Below are 5,681 nucleotides of genomic sequence, written 5' to 3' on the forward strand. Positions count from 1 at the left end.
CACTCTTAAACTCTTGCCAACCCTACTACTCTCCATAGTCTTTCTTGTTTGTCATCCACCTTTTCTTATTACTTGCTCCATCCCTTCTTTTGATATTTTGAGCTCCCTCCTCCACCTCCACTTTCTTGTCTTTACACTTTCATGTCTTACTTCTTGTTATTTTTTCCTCTCCCTCTCCCTTTCCCCCTCACTCCCTCATAATGCTCATAGCCCTACCATCTTAATGAGTGTCCCCTCCCATCTCCTTTTATTAGTCCTTTTTTTGGCATGTGCTTCAACTTGCTTGCTTTCTTTTTTAGATTCATTTCATTAATTTTATCTTTATGACTTTTTCCTATTGTGAATCATTAGGTCCTTCTATCCTCCCATTAAATTGCATCATTTCTTTATTCTTTTTGCTTTTATCACTCTTTTATTGGCTCTCTTTTTAGTTCTTTGGTCTTAATATTGAGTAACTTTTATTTTGATTCTCTTCTAATTTCCTTATGTCTTTTCATTTTTTCATTTCCCTTTGTTCTTTATTGTTATTCTTGGTATTCAAATTTCTTAAGATTTTTTCATTCTATTTGTTGAGTGTATTATTAAGCTCTTTGGACATTGGCCTTCTTGTTATTTGGCATGCCCCTCTATTCCATTTCTTTTCTCTAATCCTCTTTGATTGGTTGTGTTTAGCTCGGACATTTCTATATAATTATTTTTATCACTAATTTTCGCTTACTCATTTTTTGATGTTTGTATTGCTCTTCTTATTTTTGGCATTTATGTTTAATTTCTTTCCTCTTTAAGTATTTATTGTGATTGTGATTTTTATTTTGTCATTTTTTATTCCTACATTATTTAGAACTTTTACCCTCTAACCCGTTATGGTTTCTTTCTCCATTCCCTAATTTCTTTTTTTTTTATTATTTTTTCTCTATTGATAAGTATCTAGGCTACTCTAACTTTACATTTCCTCTACTTCTTGTCCATTCTTTTTTGGAAGCAAACTCTATAATCATTTTATATTTTTTCCTCTTTTTTAATAATAAATCATGAACTATGATCTAAAATATTGACAAAAAAATCTCTACGCAATTATTATAAAAAACAATTCTACCATGTAATCCACTCAAAAAAAAATCTCATTCTTATCCAAGAACTTAAATTCTCTTCAAAAATTAATTCATTCGAGATTTGGTATCTTAAATCTTTCTCCTTCTAATAATTCAATCCAACAAAAAAACTTTACTCTCTTAATATTATTATAAATAAACACCTGTATAAAGAAAAGTAAAGGAAGATGCCAAAGATCTGATTGCAGCCTCTTCAATGTTGGGGAGGAGCAAGTTCCAGACTGGCGAGCACCCATTGGACGTATAATCACACACTATTCCCAACGACGGTGCAACTTAACACGTAGCTCCTATTATTTTCTTCTGACCACCATTCCATGGAAGATAACCCAAACCTTGAGCTTTTGTCAATTCAATTCAGGTGAGTTACCTGCTCAGCTGGTTCTTCTATTTGACCCTAATCATTATCATCATCATCATTCAGCTATCATGATTCAGATCGATATACCTATATGGATCGAATGCTCATTGCTTAATTATCATTGAGAAAGAAGTTTCAGGATGGGCTACAAGATAAAAGGACACATTGTTCTTCAGAAGAAGAACTTTCTTGATTTTCAAGATCTCCCAGCGAGCATTGCCGATGATCTTTCGGAGCTCGTCGGAAAAGGAGTGTCGATTAGGCTTGTGGGTTCTAATGTCGATCTAAGTAAGAGCGTGCTTTGAGTTTGTTTATATTTTGGTTTCATTTCTGGATTACTGTTATTGAATTCGCTGAACTTGAAATATGCAGAAAGTGGGTCTGGAATTCTGGCTGAGCCTGCATTTCTAAAGAATTGGATCTCTATTCACGGGCTTCTTGCTGGGGAGAAAGCCTATGCAATTGACTTCAATTCGGATTCTCACTTTGGAAATCCAGTAGCCATTTTGGTCAAGAATTCTCATCATAGTAAGTTCTATCTCAAGTCCTTGACTCTGCAACATGAAGGAAATTCTGTTCATTTTGAATGCAATTCATGGGTGTACCCTGCCTCTAAGTATACGGCTGAGAGAGTTTTCTTCTCAAATCAGGTGGGCAAACCTAATGTTTTAAGGCCAAAATTCTTTCAAGTTTTTGAATTAGATTTCTGAGAAAAATTTCTTGTTTGATCTGCATGCTTCTAAGCAGTCGGATCCATAAATCATTCTCTTAAAGATATTGTTAGCTGGCTAGAATTATTAATAAATTTCTTCTCGGTATTAGCAGAGTTATCTCCCCGTTCATACTCCCCCTGTTCTTGTCAACTTGAGGAAACAAGAACTAGAAAGCCTGAGAGGAAATGGGATGGGAAAGAGGGAGGAATCAGACAGAATTTATGATTATGATGTTTATAATGATCTTGGAGACCCAGACAAAAATTGAAGAACTAAGCCGTCCTGTATTGGGTGGTTCCCAAAAGCTTCCTTACCCTCGAAGGTGTAGAACTGGTCGTCCACATACTAAAGCAGGTTTGTTACCATGTTACAGTACTGACTTGGTTTGTTGAATTTTTCAGTGATTGACTATGATTTTATCGGTTCTTTCGTTTTAATTCTATAGTTGACTGCCTGTAAAAATTCTCCATTTTAACTAGTTTTATGTTGCTTTGACTTACTTTCAGAGCCTGCCAAGGTCTTTCTTTATATAGAATGTGTTTCTGTTTGCAAGACCCATTTTTATTTGTGATATGAATCAATTTCTTTCTGAATCTTGAGGATAGAAGCGAAAACGGCCTGAATTTGATGGTTTCTTGACTGTTTATTGACATAGATCCGGCTACTGAAAGCAGACTGCCTTTACTGAAGTTCTTAGACATTTATGTTCCACGGGATGAACGTTTTGGGCAAATCAAATTGTCTGACTTTTTGGCTTATGGTCTGAAATCAATCGTTCAGTTTTTAGTGCCACAAGTGACATCTGTATTCGACTCTACCCCGAATGAGTTCGACTCCTTCGAAGACATCATGAAACTGTATAGTGATGGTTTGAAGTTGCCTGAGAATCATTTCCTTGAGGCTGTAAAGGATTTCATTCCACTATAACTCATCAAGCAGTTTTTAAAGACAGAAGGTAGAGAAGTACACAAGTATCCTATTCCACAAGTTATTGTTGGTGGGTATTATCCTGAACATCTCACTAACAAATGTCTGAATTCATCTTCTGTGGAACTGTATTTTGACATGGGGAAGTTTGGATGCAGCTGACCAACATGCATGGAGGAAAGATGAGGAATTTGCCCGTGAGATGATCTCTGGTGTGAATCCAGAGTGCATAGAACTTCTGAAAGTATGTACATAGATTCCCTGTAGAACATTTTTAGTTTATTTGATTTTATACTGTAGATCATAGAACGACTTTCTAGGGACTTGATGGGCTCATTCTTATTCTGAAATCTGAACTATATAACAGAGCTTTCCTCCCAAGAGCAAGTCAGACCCAAAAGAGTATGGTGACCAGCTAAGTTCTATCACTGCTGCAGATATTGAGAAAAACCTTGATGGCTTAACCGTGACTCAGGTAATTTTTTATATTTCAAGTGACCCATCTCGTAATTCAGAAAAAAATCAGTATTGATTGCAGGGAAATTGCGACTCTTCATTTTTCTGCAGGCTCTGCAGAAAAACAAGCTCTTCATTCTGGATTATCATGATCTATTGATGCCATATTTAGATAGAATAAATGGTCTGGAAACAACCAAGACATATGCAACTCGCACAATATTGTATCTCAAGGAAGATGGTGAGCGTGTTTTGAAGCAATTTCAGAAGTTTGGATCCACACTGGTTGATATAGAGAAGAAAATAAGTGAAAGGAATGAGGACACCATGTTAAAAAACAGAAGAGGTCCAGCCCAAGTAGCATATACTCTGCTGTATCCCAGCACCTCTGATTTTAGCCTTGGCGGAGGGATGGCAGGAAGGGGAATTCCAAACAGTGTCTCTATATGAAGTTTGAACACAAGTACAGTACGATAAGAGAACAGAGTACAGGCATAATTCGACAGTAATATTTTACTCTTTATTTCATGTCCCGACTGCATGCAATTGCAATGCTCAGTCTTCTCAATTGACGTAGAGAATGATTAGTGTAGGACCAAATTTATTCATTCCACTTAAATACCTGCAAATCTGGTAGCACGGCTGGCTATCTGTGTGTAGAAGGGGAGGTAGGTTGGCAATAACTCTCATAGATACAATCTTTATTCTTGATTTAATATATTATGATTTGATTTGTCATAAGAACAACTTTTTCAGAACGGTGAACGTATGCGTTATATTATAATTTAAAGAGTTATTATTATGTTTTAACATTAAAAATAAATAAAAAAATGTGTAATTATTAATTGATTGTTTTAGTTTTTAAATTTATTATGGATATTAAAAAAAGTTAGTAATCAAAATCAAGTTTCACATGGAATATAACTTAATATAACTGATTATAAATATATATTAAATTATTATGTCATTAGAATAAATTAGTGATCATGATCAAGTTTCACATAGAATATAAGTGAATATAATTGCTTATACATATGTATTAAAACATTATGATATTAGAATAATAAGTTCTCTTTATCATTATATTGAATAGTTCAAAGTTTATATGTTATATCTAACTTGCATGGAACACATAAAATAAATGTTATTTTATTAGAATAGAATATTATGTCTTTATTATTGTATTGTATAGGTTGAGTTTGTATATCTTATTTGATTCATTTGCCTAAAACATATACACTAGCAGTTGCACGTTATTTGTGTGCAACGATAAGCCGATAGGAAGGTGTTTTGTAGGGTATGGTCTAAAGATTAGAGGGAATGTTTTTTTGTCTTTATTACAATGTTAAGTTCTTATATAGAATACTAATTTAAATCTTTGAGGGTTAATTTGTATTGTAAATATTTTTTCTTTGAGTTGGATGAATTAAAAAATTTGTTTGCAAAATCAATAAAACCTTTTCTTTAATATGCTTTTTTTCGAATCAAATTGTTTTTTTTATCTAAATTTGTTTCTTACAATAGTAACATTATGGTCAATGTGTTTTCTTTTCCATCATTTTTTTTTAATTTAAAAAATGATAAAAAAATACCATAAATACATCATTTTGAAATATATATTTTAAGTAGAGTATACAAATGGAAGTGATCTTATTTAAGTGTTTTCATGTGAAAGCAATGGTCAATTTTGTAATTTATGCTGATGGCTGGTGAGCGTGAACATATACCATTATAGTTTTAGACATTGTCATCATTGCGAGATTGTTCAATTGTAATATTAGGAAATTATACTAAACCATTGATAGTTTCAGGGTGGCCTACAATTGGACGAAACCTATCAAGGCCTTGACCACTATGCTTAAGGACCGAATATCTAAATGAAAGAAAGAGAATTCTTGTGTTGCATACATCTCATGTGAAGCTTGATATAAAACAACTACCACTAAAATAGATTGTTAGAATATATATGAGGAAAACAAAACAAATTCACTTTTCTTTCTTAATTTAGTAATTAAAGCAATTGTTTCATGGTTATTTCATGACAACTATGTATTTTCAATATTTTGTTCATATTGTATGCTATAGATTGCAATAGCTCTTTTAACATGAGTG

At 33.3% G+C, this 5,681-nt stretch overlaps 1 pseudogene; it reads left to right on the top strand.

Annotated features, from left to right (window-relative positions):
• The first annotated feature begins 1,329 nt into the window (after positions 1 to 1,329).
• On the top strand, positions 1,330 to 4,321 carry LOC131055954 (linoleate 9S-lipoxygenase 1-like; annotated as a pseudogene).
• Positions 4,322 to 5,681: the final 1,360 nt, after the last annotated feature.

This window comes from Cryptomeria japonica, chromosome 4 (genome assembly GCF_030272615.1).
Source record: "Cryptomeria japonica chromosome 4, Sugi_1.0, whole genome shotgun sequence".
NCBI lineage: Eukaryota > Viridiplantae > Streptophyta > Pinopsida > Cupressales > Cupressaceae > Cryptomeria > Cryptomeria japonica.